The sequence below is a fragment of the Oryctolagus cuniculus genome, chromosome 16, assembly GCF_964237555.1.
Source record: "Oryctolagus cuniculus chromosome 16, mOryCun1.1, whole genome shotgun sequence".
Taxonomy (NCBI): domain Eukaryota; kingdom Metazoa; phylum Chordata; class Mammalia; order Lagomorpha; family Leporidae; genus Oryctolagus; species Oryctolagus cuniculus.
In genome coordinates this window covers 16,552,065-16,567,191 of record NC_091447.1, presented here as the reverse complement: position 1 = coordinate 16,567,191, position 15,127 = coordinate 16,552,065, and the positions used below count along the sequence as shown (strand labels likewise).

Sequence of the window (15,127 nt, the reverse complement as noted above, 5' to 3'; positions counted from 1 at the left end):
TGTTGAGGAATTTTCCTTCTATACCCAGTTTGCTTAGAGTTTTCATCATGAAAGGGTGTTGTATTTTATCAAATGATTCCTCTGCATCTATTGAAATAAGCATATGGTTTTTCTTCTGCAGTTTGTTAATGTGGTGTATCACCTTGATTGATTTGCGAACATTGAACCATCCTTGCATACCAGGAATAAATCCCAATTGGTCTGGGAGGATGATCTTTCTGATGTGCTGTTGGATTTTATTGGCTAGAATTTTATTGAGGATTTTTGTGTCTGTGTTCATCAGGGATATTGGTCTGTCATTCTCTTTGCTGCATCTTTGTCAGGGTAGGAATTAAGGTGATGCTGGCTTTGTAGAAAGAATTTGGGAGGATTCCCTCTCTTTCAATTGTTTTGAATGGCTTGAGAAGAATTAGAGTTAGTTCTTTAAATGTCTGGTAGAATTCAGTGTGAATCCCTCCAGTCCAGGGCTTTTCTTTGTAGGAAGGGCCTTTATTACTGATTCAATTTCTGACTTAGTTATGGGTCTGTTTAGGTTTTCTGTGTCTTCATGGTTAAGTTTTTTTTTTTTTTTTTTTTTTTTTTTTTTTGACAGGCAGAGTGGATAGTGAGAGAGAGAGACAGAGAGAAAGGCCTTCCTTTTTGCCGTTGGTTCACCCTCCAATGGCTGCCACAGCTGGCGCGCTGCTGCCGGCGCACCGCGCTGATCCGAGAGCAGGAGCCAGGTGCTTCTCCTGGTCTCCCATGGGGTGCAGGGCCCAAGCACCTGGGCCATCCTCCACTGCACTCCCTGGCCACAGCAGAGAGCTGGCCTGGAAGAGGGGCAACCGGGACAGAATCCAGCACCCCGACCGGGACTAGAACCCGGGGTGCTGGTGCCACTAGGTGGAGGATTAGCCTGTTGAGCCGCGGCGCCAGCCCATGGTTCAGTTTAAGCAGTTGTATGTGTCCAGGAATCTATCCGTTTCTGATAGATTTCCCAGTTTGTTGGCATACAATTCTTTTTTCTTTGACAGGCAGAGTTAGAGACAGAGACAGAGAGAAAGGTCTTCCTTTCCATTGGTTCACCACCCCCCCCCCCAAATGGCCACCACGGCCAGCATGCTACAGCTGGTGCACTACGCTGATTCAAAGCCAGGAGCCAGGTGCTTCCTCCTGGTCTTCCATGTGAGTGCAGAGCCCAAGCACTTGGGCCATCCTCCACTGCCCACCTGGGCCACAGCAGAGAGCTGGACTGGAAGAGGAGCAACTGGGACAGAATCTGGCGCCCCAACCGGAACTAGAACCTGGGTCGCCGGTGCCGCAGCCAAAGGATTAGCCAAGTGAGTATACAATTCTTTGTAGTAATTTCTGATGACTTTTTCTTTTCCTGTGGCGTTTGTTGTTATATCTCCTTTTTCATGTCTAATTTATTGATTTGGGTTTTCTCTCCTTTTTTGGTTAGTTGGGCCAATGGTGTGTCAATTTTGTTTTATTTTTTCAAAAAATAAAAGCTCATCGTTTTGCTGATCTTTCATTTTTTTTGGATTCAATTTTGATTTCTTCTGTTATTTTAAATCTTTTCTCCTACTAGTTTTGGGTTTTGTTTGCTGTAGTTTTTTAGATCCTTGAGATGCATTGATAGCTCATTTATTTGGTGCCTTTCCAATTGCTTGATGTAGGCACCAATTGCTATAAACTTTCCTCTTAACACTGCTTTTGCTGTATCCCATACATTTTGATAGTTGTGTTGCTATCTTCATTTGCTTCCAGAAAGTTTTTGATTTCTCTTTTGGTTTCTTCTATGACCCACTGTTCATTCAGGAGCATGTTGTTCAGTCTCCATGTGTTTGCATATGCTCTAGACATTCCTGAGTTGCTGATTTCCAGCTTCATTCATTGTGGACCGAGCAGATGCATGTTATGATTTCGATTCTTTTGAAATTGCTGAGGCTTGCTTTATAGCCTAGTATGTGGTCAATCCTAGAAAAAGTTCCATGCACTGCTGAGAAGAATGTGTATTCTGCAACTGTAGGATGAAAAGTTCTGTAGATATCTGTTAGGTCCATTTGGTCTATCGTATTGATTAAATCTGCTGATTTTCTGTCTGGTTGATTTGTCCATTGCTGAAAGTGGAGTATTGAAGTCCCCAGTACTATTGTATTGGAATCTAAGTCTCCCTTTATACCCATTAGCATTTCTTTTAAATAGCCAGGTGCCCTGTAATTAGGTGCATATACATTTATAATAGCTACATCTTCCTGTTGAATTGATCCCTTAATCTCCCTTTGTCTCTCTTAACAGTTTTTGTGTTAAAGTTTATTTTGTCTGATATTAAGATGGCTATGCCAGCTCTTTTTTGGTTTCTGTTGGCATGGAATATCTTTTTCCAACCTTTCACTTTCGGTCTGCATGCACTTTGTTGGAGAGATGTGCTTCTTGTAAGCAGCAAATAGATGGGTTTTGTTTTTTAATCCATTCAGCCAGTCTTTTTTTTTTTTAAGGTTTATTTTATTTATTTGAAAGAGTTACAGAGCGACATAGAGACAGAGAGAAGTCTTCCATCCACTGGTTCACTCCCCAGATGGCTGCAATGGCCAGAGCTATGCCGATCTGAAGCCAGGAGCTTCTTCTGGATCTCCCACATGGGTGCCCAAGGACTTAGGCCATCTTCTACTGCTTTCCCAGGCCATATCAGAGAGCTGGATCGAAAATGGAGCAGCCGGGACTAGAACAGGCGCCCATGTAAGATGCCGGCGCTTTGGCAGGGCTTTAACCTACTGTACCACAGCACCGCCCCCAAGCTGGCCTCTAGTCTTTTAATTGGAGAGTTGAAGCCATTTACATTCAATGTGATTATTGATAAGTAGTGACTTTGTCCTGCCATGTTTCCAAAGGTATTTCTAATTTAGACTTTGAACTTCCTGTGATTGTTTACTGAGAGATTTTCTTCCTTTACTTTCTTTAGTATTGATGACTGTGTTTCTGTGTGTAACACATCTTTAAGCATCTTTTGCAGGGCTGGATGAGTGGTGACAAATTCAATTTCTGTTTGTTATGTAAGGTCTTTATTTTACGCTCATTCACAAATGAGAACATTGCAGAGTATAATATTCTGGGATGACAGTTTTTTTTTCTCTTAAGACTTGGGCTATATCTTGCCATTCTCTCCTAGCCTGCAGGGTTTCTGATGAGAAGTCTGCTATGAGTCTAATTGGAGATCCTCTGAAAGTAATCTGGTGTTTCTCTCTTACACTTTTTAGAATCTTTTCTTTGTTTCACTGTGGTGAGTTTGATTACAGCGTGTCATGGCGAGGATCTTTTCTGGTCATGTCTGTTGATAGTTTTTTGTGCTTCCTGTACTTGGAGGTCTCTTTCTTTCTCCAAACCTGGGAAGTTTTCTGCTAGTATCTCACTAAAAAGGCCTTCTAATCCTTTCTCTCTCTCCATGCCTTCATTAACTTCTAGAACCTGAATTTTTTTATAGTATCCTGTATTTTCCCAACAATGTTTTTTAGATTTCTGATTTCCTCTTCTTGTATTTGGTTTGACTGTATGCTTTCCTGTGCTCTGTCTTCTAAGTCCGATATTCTCTCTTCTGCCTCACTGATTTCTGTTTTTAAGGCTCTCCACTGCATTTTTTATTCTATTAAATTCTTCATTTCATTTTGATTCCTCCTTAAGATTTCAGTTTCATGAGAGATTTTCTTTCATGTCCTGCATGGATTTCAGTAGTTTGTGTGTTTGCTTTTGATTTACTTCTATGTAATCCTATCATCAATTTTTTGAGTTCCATTTCTTGCATTTCTTCTAGCTCATCATCTTCATAATCTTGTATTGAAGTGTTGTGTTCTTTTGTGAGCGTCATGTTGTCTTCATTATTCTTGTTTCTTGGATTGTTGTATTTGTTGTTCAGCATTTGTGAGATACTCATTGGTTTCTTCTATTTTTTTTTTCCTCCACCAGGTGGCTTTTATCATTGTACTATGATTCTGTAGATAAGTAGACTTTCTACTCTCAGTGAATCTTTAGAGGCTTGTAGTGGGTGTGGCCACAGAGCTCTGTTCAGTTCTCCAGGGTTAAGGGCATGCCTAAGGTGACACACCCAGGTCTGGCGTGGTGAATCTTCTCTTTTTTTAATGTGAAGGGAAGTAATCCTGCTCAGCTGAGCTCTCCTCAGTAGAGACCAGTGCCTGAGCACTAGCCCCAGTGGGTATAATATTCGTTTGCTCTGTCCCAAGGACCACACACAAAGGATCTGTGCAGTCCTCAGTGTAAGTTCCGATTCCCCAGCAATGTCTCTCACCGGGTAACCAGGACTGCTCAGGCTTGTGGCGTCTCCCACTGAGGCTGCTCAAAGTATCAGCCACACTGAGTTTTCCCACACAATCTCAGTTTGTTTTTTTCCACAGTCCTGGTTCAGAAGCTTCACACAGTCACAGCTCCTAGCCCCTTGTTATTTCTCCCCACCAGAGTCAGGAGTCTCCACTCGTCTGATTGCCATGTGCAGACACAAGCTGCCCAGCTGTTAGGTCTGTCCAAAAGGGCACCTGCTCTGTCGGCTTGTATGCCTTGGTGAGGTGATTGGAGAGAGAGAAACGTGTCCGTACTGTTCCTGTATTTTTTCTTCTCTCCTCTAGTTAGGCTGGTGTACTTTCCTCCACAGGGCTTCAAGCTTCGTTTCTTCTAGGCTCTTCCTGCTAATTTTTCATCAGTGTCTCGGGCTACTGCTGTCTCGTCTTGCCTCGCCTCACTTTCCAGCGCTGGTGTGTAAGTTCTCGGCTGTTGGAGTCCCAAGCTGGGGGCGCCCATGCCCTCCTTGTAGGTCCACCGTGTCCCTCTAATTTCGGTAGAGTTTCCTCTGTGTTTTCCCTCACTCTTCCCTGAGACTACACTAGCTCCACTTTTTTTTAAGCATTCTTCTCCCAGGCTAGAGCAGTAAGCTCCTTCCCTACTCTGCCAAGACGGTCTTGGAACCATCCCTACCCATTTTTCTAAGATCTGCATTTTTCTTTGAAAGGGAGAGAGAGACAGAAAGGCAGAGATCATCCATCCGCTAGTTCACTACCCAGATGTCTGCAGCAGACAGGGTATGGCCAGGCCAAATCCAGGCACCTAGAACTGCATCAGGGTCTCCCGTGTGGGTGTCGGGGACCCAACTGCTATGGCTATCACCTGCTCTCTTCCAGGGGGTGTATTAGTAGGAAGCCAGAATGGGACATAGAGCTGACGCTTGAACCTGGGCACTCTAATGTAGGATGTGTGCATCTTAACCACTGTACCACTTACCAGCCTTTGGGCTCATTTTTCAGCTTAAAAAATAGATTGTGGAAACACTGAAGATACGTATAAGGAGTAATACCATAAACACTTAAATACCACCTCCTCCTTGCTTAGCTAAAGATCTTTTCCTGCCTCCACTGCCCAGGATGTCACCAGCTAAAAGGGATGCACGTTTCTCTGAGTATCAGCAGAGCCGCCAGGTGTGAGTTCCCCTTATCACAGCCATTAGCGCTGACGCTTTGCTTCTGCCAGTGCAGAGTCCACGTATCGCACCTGGACAAGGCCAGTGCCCCAGGAGTGCAAGGTGTGGCTTGTCCAGACTGGGGGGGGACGGGCTCAGGAGGGAGAGGACTCGATGCCCTAGGAGTGTCTGATGCTCTCCTCTTCCTGCTGGTTTCCCCTGCTCCGAGGAGTTAGTGCACCACCTGCGGTCTCCCAGTTGACCTCTGCCGGGGGGTGGCCCGTGCCTGCTGTGCAGGTCAGAGGGGCACTGGTCTCTGCCTGTAGCACTGCCAGTATTCTTCCAAGCAGAGCTCTGGCCCAGGTGTGTGGTGGGCCCCAGCAGAGTGTGCAGGGGACATGGTCATTTTCTGTGCATCGTGTGTTTGTAGCAGGAGGTGCTTGTTGGCTCCCTCCGTGAAGATGCACTGTGCCCTCTGACAGAGGGCATCCAAGGCTCACAAATCTACCTTTTAATTTTCATGTTTTGTTTTTAAAATTTTTACTCAAGAGGTAGAGATAGAGAAAGAACAACAAGCAAGTCCTCATCTGCTAGCTCACTCCCCAAATTCCCACAGGGGTCTCAGACCAGGGGCCATAGCTGGAGGCTGAGAGCTGGGAACTCCATGGGGGTCTCCCCGATGCGTGGCAGGGACCCAACAACTTGAGCCGTCACCTGCTGTCTCCCAGGGTGCACGTTAGCGGGACACTGGGATTCCAACCCTGGCACTCCGATGTGGGATGCAGGTGTTCCAAGTGGCCTCTTTATTTATTTATTTGACAGGCAGAGTTAGACAGTGAGAGAGAGACAGAGAAAGGTCTTCCTTCCGTTGGTTCATCCCCCAAATGGCCGCCACGGCTGGTGCACTGTGCCGATCTGAAGCCAGGAGCCAGGTGCTTCCTCCTGGTCTCCCCTGCAGGTGCAGGACCCAAGCACTTGGGCCATCCTCCACTGCACTCCCGGGCCACAGCAGAGAGCTGGACTGGAAGAGGAGCAACTGGGACAGAATCCGGTGCCCCAACTGGGACTAGAACCCTGGGTGCTGGCGCCGCAGGCGGAGGATTAGCCTAGTGAGCTGCGGCGCCACCAAGTGGCCTCTTAACCAACCTCCAGGCCAAATGCACACCCCAGGTCTTTTTTTAAAAGTTGTCTTCCTGAGACCTCCAGGCCATACCTGAAATTCAGTTTGTTGATTGCCGTTTCTTCCTAAGTTATTCTGGGTCCTGCTCTAGCTATGAGGACAGTGGGCCCTGGAAGTTTGTCTGACGCTGTTGACCTCTGTGGGTTCCTTCTGCATGCAAACCCCAACAGCCTGTGGGCAGCCCCCTCCTCAGTGCCCCCACTCTGCATGCTGGAGAGAAAGGTGTTCCAGGGACCCTCTGCAACCCATGTTCCCAAGATTGTCTTTCTGTAGATTGTCCTGTACTTTTAAATGCTACTTCAGGTGTTTTTGGAACTATGTAGGATTTAAGTCCTAAGAAGAAAACATTCTTGTATGATTCTCAGGTTGATTGACATTGTTGTTCGTGATGAAATCCAGGATATCATCTATTATAAGTTGCACCATTATTTTAAGTACCACAAAGAAAGAACACTGCCAATTAAACTATAGCACCTGTCAGTTTTCAAAATCTCCTGATTTCATTTGGGTGAGTGAGTGGTGTAGCAGTTAAGACACCGCTTGGGATACCCACAGCGCATGTCCGTGCCAGGACTTGGAGTTCCCATCTCTGCTTCTCATCCTAGCTTCCTGCGAATGCACACTCCGGAGGCCGGGGAAAGCTCAAGTACTTGGTCTCTGCCATCCGTTTGGGAGACCAGGATGGAGTTCCTGGCTCCTGGCTCCACCTTGGCTGTTGTGGGCATTTGGGGAGTGAACCAGTGGATGATCTCTGTTCTCTATGCCTTTCAAACAAAATGAACAAATAGAAATGTAAGAAAATCCTAATTTTAGAAGTTTTTAAAAAATTATTTATTGGAAAGGTAGCAAGAAATTTGATCCACTAGTTCCCTCCACAAATGGCCAGAGTGGCCACAGCTGGGCTGACCTGAATCCAGGAGCTGCTTCTGGATGTCCCACATAGGTGCAGGGGCCCAAACACTAGGACCATCCTCTGCTGCTGTCCCAGGCCATTAGCAGGGAGCTGGATTGGAAGCAGAGCCACTGGGACTGGAATCTGCATCCATATGGGATGCTAGCACTGCAGGCCATGGCTTTACCCACTACGCCAAGGCTCCGGCCCCCTTAGAGACATTTAAGCACGAAGAAAAGGTATGTGACCCAGATGTGTCCACAGCTGGGTTGGCTGGGCTGTCAGGAGGTGGCAGGTGAGCAGGTTCCTGCCTGGGTCTTACACACTGTGTGTGGCTCAGGGACTCAAGCCCTGCCTGCTTCCTGTCTTCCGGTCCTAACCCTCTGAGGGGCTCCAGCCCAAATCTACCACCCCAGCCAGAGTGCTGAGCGTCAGCCGCAGCTGCCTCCCTCTCTCTCTCTGTCTTTGTCTCTCTCCTGATTTTTCCCCATTCGGTTCTGTCTCTTCAGTGCGTGTCTCCCTGGTGCAGGGCCCCCTTCCCCCTTGCCCCCCAGCCATCCAGACTGCATCCGTCTGGCCCCCTCCAGTGCGTGCCCCACACAGCTGCCAGGCAGGTGCCGCCCGGCTGCGTCCCCTCCTGTGTCCTGGGAGGAAGCCTGTACCCTCCTCAGCTTCCATTCCCCACCCCCCTTGCAGGCCCTGAGCTTCCTGCCATTCCTGGGCTTAATCCTCCAGGCTCTTCCTCGCCTCGGTAAGGCTCCTTCACCCCTGTGTGCACACATGGCCCCCTCTGCTCCACCTGGCCAGCAGCGCCCTCATCGTACAGGGGCCTCCTGCCCCTGCTTCCCCTGGGGGGATGCTCACTCCACGGTGGGGTTCTCTGCTGTAACTGCCTAATTGTGCCTCGTGGGCCAGCAGGAACCTGCCTCTCGCTCGCCATGAGGCTGGCACGGGGCCTGCCTGCATGCCACGTACTGCTGGCTTGAAAGAATGGGCTGATTTGCATTTCACACCTGAGGAGCCAGAAATGCAGAAATGGGCTAGTCTGCCTGGACTTGGGGGGGTTCAAGGCCAGGTCCAGAAAGCACCCAGCTTTTCCAGGCCACTGGCTGGGCACAGAGCTTAGCAAGAGAAAGCCTTCCCAAGGGCTCCTGTGTGAATCGCCGTCTCCGTGGAGTTTGGCATTTCTCAGGCTTGCTGGGTCTCTCCACCTGGTAGCAGGTGGCTTTCCTGTCCAAGAGGCTGAACAACTATCATTGCTTTGCCTTTTTCCCTCTCTGGATCTTTGTGTGCGAGGGAGATAAAGTAGTGGAGGCTGTGATGTGTACAGAGACGGAGCTCTCCATGGTAGGGAGGCCTAATCACTTCCGAAATAATGTGCAGTTAGCATGACGCCTTGTGATTTTCCAGTAGTGTGCACTCCTGAAGTTACTGTCGTCAAGCTGAGAGAGAGAGAGAGAGAGAGAGAGAGAGAGAGAGAGAGAGAGAGGCACTTTCCTCTCTATAGCAGTCTCCTCTTATTTGTCTGAGGCCTCCCCATTGATGTCTGAAACCACAGATAGATAGCACACTATGGGTGTTGCCTTTTCTTACACGTACACACGTAGGATAATGCTTCATTTATGTATCTTTCTTATAAAGATGTATGTATTTATTTTGAAAGGCAGAGAAACAGATGGGAGAGACAGAGGTCTTCCATCTGCTGGTTTACTCCCCAAATGGCCCCAGTGGCCAGGGCTGGACCAGGCTAAGGCTATGAGCCTAGATCGCCATCTGATCTCCCACATAGGTGGCAGGGGCCCAGGCACTTGGGCCATCCTCTGCTTCTTTCCCACGCATGTTAGCAAGGATTTGGACCAGAAATAGAGCTGCCGGGACTTGAACCAGCACACATGTGGGGGAGGTAGTGGCTTAACCTGTCACACCCCAATGCCGGCACCAAAGCTTTGTTTACAAATTAGCTATAGTAAGAGACTAGTAATAACCAATAATAAAATAGAACAGAGTGGTGACTACTAATAAAATAGAAGAATTAGGACAGTACGCTGTCATGTGAGTTACGTGACCATGGCCTGTCTCAGAATCTTCTGGGGCGGGTGTGGGCTGCTGTGGTACTGCCCCCTGGAGGAGGTGAGTGACAGAGTGCCTACCCGCTCTGTGGCTGCAGCTTCTGCAGTTGGCGGTGGGACAGCAAAGCCTAGCACAGACTCTTTACTTCTTTGCAGCTCGTGGGTAGAAGATGCGTTTTCCCACAGAGCTTAGGAACCTCTGCGTACAAGGTCTAAGTTGAGCCTTTGAGCTTTTCACGTACAGTATGCTATGGCTTCCCTCGGGCCTATATGCTCTGTGAGTGTTCCCCCTCTCTACCTAGCACCGTCACCAAGTAGAAGGAGCTTGTGGTGGTAGAACCACAGTGGACTTGGGTGCCCAAGAGGCTGCTTGGGGAGTGGTGGACATGGCCTGGTTGTTCTGGACAGAGGAAGGATTCGCATCTCCGAGGGACAGAGCGAGAGCTTGTTAAAGATTTATTTAGTTAATTTATTTGGAAGAATGATGGAGAGAGAAAGAGAGGGGTATTTTATCAGCTTGTTTGCTCCCCAAGTGGCCATGCAGCTGGGGATGGGCCAGGCTGAAGCCAGGAGCCAGGGACTCTGTTTATGTCTCCCACATGGTTGGCAGGGACCCAAGTACTTGAGCCATCACCTGCTGCCTCCCAGGGTGCACATTAGCAGGAAGCTAGATTGGAAGTAAAGCAGCAGGCACTCAACCCAGCGCCCCAGCATAGGATGGGGGTGTCCCAAGTGGTGACTTACAGGTGAGATTTCTAAATGCTACTCAGAATGGTCTGCAATTTAAAAATCTATGGATTATTTCTAGAATTTTCCATTTGATTTAATCTGTGGCAGACTGTGGATGACTGAAGCTGTGGACCATGAAATGGCAGAGAAGCGGGGACTACTCTTTACGGGAAGTCGAGGCCCAGGGCTCAGTAATGAGGTTTCTGGAGACTTCTGGTCCCTTGCTCCAGCATGGGCATCTCTGATGGTGTGAAGTCTCATCTGCGGTTGAACCGACACTGTGGTTGGTCAGTTTCCAGGAGGATCCCATGCTGGTGTCTGGGAAGCGTGCAGCTGGGATGAGAGCATGCATTGAGTGCCGCCTGTATGCAGGGCCTGGGGAGGCTGAGGAGGAGGGGGGTGGGCACAGGGCTTTGGGGCTGGCTACTGCTGAGCTTTCACCCAGTCTCACTGGCCGTGTGCCTGTGGTCATGCTTGTGAGCTCTGTGTCCCTCGTTGCTCTGGGAGTTAAGGGTGGTGATGATTCCCCATACCAGGTAGGATGGGTTTAGTTGCAAGGATCATTTGTCACCTCACATAAGAAAGCATGTGGTTTGTTCAACAGCTCTGTCAGCCCCATGCAGCCTCTGCCTGCCCCTGCAGCCCTCTGTCTCTTTTTTTTTAGACTTATTTATTTGAAAGGCAAAGTTGGTGGGGTGGAAGGATGGGAGAGGTCTTCCATCTGCTGGTTCACTCCCCAGATGGCCGCCAGGGTTGGGCCAGGCCAAAGCCAGGAGCTTCTTCTGGGTCTCCCACGGAGGTTCAGGGGCCCAAGCACTTGGGCCATCACCTGCTGCTTTCCCAGGCACATGTGCAGGGAGCTGGATTGAAAGTGGAGCAGCTGGGGGATTCAAACTGGCATTCTTTGATGTAGGATGCTGGTGTCCCAGGCAGTAGCTTATCCTGCTGTACCACAAGGCTGGCCCCGCTTGTACCTCTTTTTAGAGGAAGAAAACTCTTTGAGGGTCCCCTGACAGAGGCTTTCCTTTGATCTCAAGGGCCAGAGTCGCCCCAAGATGCCTGATAAGAATGAAGGGGGAAGGAATTGGAACAGCTGTTGAGATTCCACTGTCACGTCCACATCCCGTATCAGAGTGCATGGCTCAAGTCCCAGCTCTGCTTCTGATTCCAGCTTCCTGCTCATGTGCACCCTGGGAAGCAGCAGTGATGGTGCTTAAGTTGTTGGGTCCCTACTGCCCCCATGGGGGACACAGTTTGAATTCCAGGCTCCTGGCTTTGGCCTGGCCCAGCACAGGCTGTTTTGAGTATCAGATACTGAACCAGCAAATGGGAATTCTTTCTCTGTCTTTCAAACAAATGAAAAGAAATAAAATAATAAAAAGAAAAATGGAGTGACCACCAGGATTGGCTGAGAGAGGAATCAAGAGCCCACTGCCATTTCCGGCATGGAAAGCCAAGATATAGTGGCAAAAAATGATCTACATGAAGGATCTCTGTGAGTGAGACCCCAGCAGAAAGAAGTGGCCATCAAAAAAGGATGTGCTTTTCTCTAAAGGGAGGAGAGAGCTTCTGCTTTGCTTTTGGCCTTGTCTAAATACTGATGGAGTTTGTGGCTTCAACAGGCTTCCATGGCCTTGGCTGCTCATGTCAAGAGCCTTGGGTGATCACTGACATCATACATAAGAGTGTTAATCATTCAATTAACAGCAGGAGTCACTGTACACTAACTCCCCATGCAGGACCTCTATCCTCAATGAGTTGTATTATGAGAGTTAACTGTAAAACTTGTTCTCTAATAATTTTTTCATGTGTGTGTGTGTGCGTGTGTGCCAATTGTTGAAATCTTTACTTAGTGTAGAGTTGGTCTTCTGTGTACAAAGTTAATTGAAAATCTTAATGGAGAATGGGACTGGGAAGGGGAGAGGGAGGAGGAATAGAAGTGGGGGTAGGGGTGTGGGTGGGAGGGCAGGTATGGTGGGAAGAATCACTATATTCCCAAAGTTGTACTTATGAAATTTGTATTCCTTAAAAGATGTGGAAAAAAAATCACACTGCCCCTTAGAGGGCTCCCTGGCACCTGCACAGGGCTGCGAGGAGGCTGTGTGAGTGCCCAGACTCCTGGTAGGAAGGTGCCAGATCCTTCTACGTCTCTGCCCTGAGTGCTATAGGGAACAGCAGCGGAGGGTCTGAGTGGGGGGTGCCTTCCTCGCACTCAATTGCCAAGGCACTTCCAGATGTTAAAGGGGGCAAAAGAACTCCTCTTGGGGGTGCAGACAGGCAGATGAAAGGCAGCAGCACCTGCATTCCAGCATTTTTCGGGGCTCTCCCCAGGTGAACCTCGGTCATGGCCTGCTTAGCCACCCCTGGGACTGGACGAGGCCGAGTGTCTGAAGGGAGCGTCGTGAGATGTCCACAGGGCAGGGTTGGGGAGTTCACACGGTGACATCCGTGGCCCTCGTTTCTCTCTCGTTCAACTGGTCTGCAAACACCTCTTTTCTTCCCTTCCAGCTGTAGTTGTAGGAAATAAATCAAAGCCCCTTGGAAGAAATTGCCAGAAGACTAAAGCCTTAGTTTTCACTCCGGATCTGCTTTTCTGTGGGTCGGCAATTCTTTTAAGATTTATTTCGTTTGTTTGAACAGAGTTACAGAGCGAGGTAGAGCCAGAGAGAGAGAGAGAGGGGTCTTCCATCCTCTGGTTTACTCCCCAGATGGCCGCAATGGCTGGAGCTGCGCCGATCCGAAGCCAGGAGCCGGGAGCTTCTTCCGGGTCTCTCACAAGGTTGCAAGGTCCCAAGGACTTGGGCCATCCTCTACTGCCTTCCTAGGCCATAGCAGAGAGCTGGATCGGAAGTGGAGCTCCCGGAACTCAAACTGGGGTCCATATGGGATGCTGGCGCTTCAGGCTGGGGCTTTAACCCCCCACACCACAGTGCTGGCCTACCCGGGTTGGCAATTCTTGCTCCACACTCTTGTCACAGCGGGCTGGCCTCCTCCTTTCAGCTTTTTTCAACGTCTCAGCTCCTGCTCCCGGGGAGACTGGGAGACCATGAAGCCAACTCTGCCGGTTGCGGGGCTCCCTCTGCCTCTGGTTGCTTTGTAGGATGTGGGAGTGGGGAAGGCACTGGGCTGAGAGTGAGAAGAGGTGCGTGCTGACTTTGGCTCTGCCACTGCTGTGCCACGTGATGCAGGCGGGTATGGACCCTCTCCAGGGTGCGTTCTCCCTGTGTGAGCCAAGATGCCGGAGCCCCTCCCCTGAAGCCCTGGCCTACGTTGCCAACCAGTCCCAGCCTTCTCGGCCCTGGCTGCCCCCAGCTCAGACTCGGCATGCTTCTCCTGGTTTTCCACAGGGATCGTCCTCTGGTCCCTTCTGCATTTGGGATTTCTCCATGGCAGACTGCACACAGACGCCATCCTCTTGCTCTGTCCTGACAGACCCTCGCTTGGGGAGCATCTGATCAGGACTTGGTGGAAAAGCTTCCTCCGGGATATGTGGTTGTCAAGGGTGGTTGCCTAGGAGACGAGGGGGCCAGCAACCGCCTTGGTCTTGTTCACCGAGAACCTAGCATCTGGAGCGAGTCAGGGCTGTTAGCCGTGGTGCTGCAGGAGTGAGAGGTGGGGCTTGGTGGTCTGTTGGAGAAGACGACCCCCCCACCCCGTCGTGTCTCTGTGGGAGGGACCCCGGGACTGCCTTCCTACTCTGGGGAGGAAAGCCCCTGCCCTCCTTTTGCATATTGTCAGTTTTTTTTTTTTTTTTTTCTTGTGCAGGCTTGCATTTTGGCTTTTGAAAGTCTTAGAGAAAATGGACATGAAAGGTTGAGCCTGGAAAGGCAGCAGCTTCCTTAGGGCTGGGCCTGGTTGGCTAACAGGGGTGGGGCCTCCTTCCTGCGGGTCCCCAGCAGCCATGCCCCTCACCCTCCACCACTGCCTCCTGCTTCCCCACTGCTCTTGTCCTGCCTCCAGGTAGCTGGTGGCTTAATTGCCTGGGGTGGGGGTAAGGGACCTGCTCCCCGGGCTGCTATCTTAGCTCAGGAAGCTTCCTGAAGGTGTGGCCGTGTCTGACCAGCTAGGAGGAAGATCTTGACTTGATTTCCCTGCTGGAATGGAAGGAAAGAAGGCTTACGGAGCACCCGCCACGTGCTGGGGACCCTGGAACTTCATCCCCACTGCACATTCGCATTTTACAGATGCACAGACCAAGGCTCGGGGGCCACTGGGGAGGGGGTGGTGACCCCAGCTGCTGGCTGTGTGGGAGCACCGGAAGCACTGGAAGCTGGATGACCTCCTGGGAGGACGGGCGAGGGGGTCACTGCAGGTGCACAGGGGAGGAAGGGGAGCTCTTCTCCCGACTCTGTGTGTCTTCCTCAGGCCTCCAGCCATCTTCCCTTGGGTCCGGCCCTTTGCCTGGTCTCTGTGGCTTGCTGTCTTTGCTTCCTGTTGCTGTCCCCTTGAGGGGGGCAGGGCACCTAGGGCCATCAGAGGCTGTCCTTAGGAAGAGTGTGAGCAGGATTGCTCCCGACTGCTCGTTTGCATGGGAGAGCTTCTGCCTGGTCCCTGCATCTCAGCGGGCAGATCCGAGCCACGTTGAGAGAGAAGTCCCAGGCCAGCTCTGCCTTTCAGGATTGCTGCTAAGAGGTTATTCATTTATCCAACGGCACAATTTACTTATTTGAAAGGCAAAGTGACAAGGAGGTGGGGAGACACAGAGACCTTCCCTCTACTGCGGTCACTCCCGCAGGGCAGGGCTAGGCTTAAGCCAGGAGCCAGGATCTGCATCTGGATCTCCCATGTGGGTGGCAAGGACCCAAGTATTTGAGCCA

General features: G+C 50.0%; 1 protein-coding gene across 3 annotated transcripts in view; it reads left to right on the top strand.

Moving 5' to 3' along the window:
* The window catches only part of GSDME (gasdermin E), a 60,940-nt gene that overhangs the window by 16,829 nt on the left and 28,984 nt on the right, over positions 1–15,127 (top strand). The window lies entirely within an intron of this gene.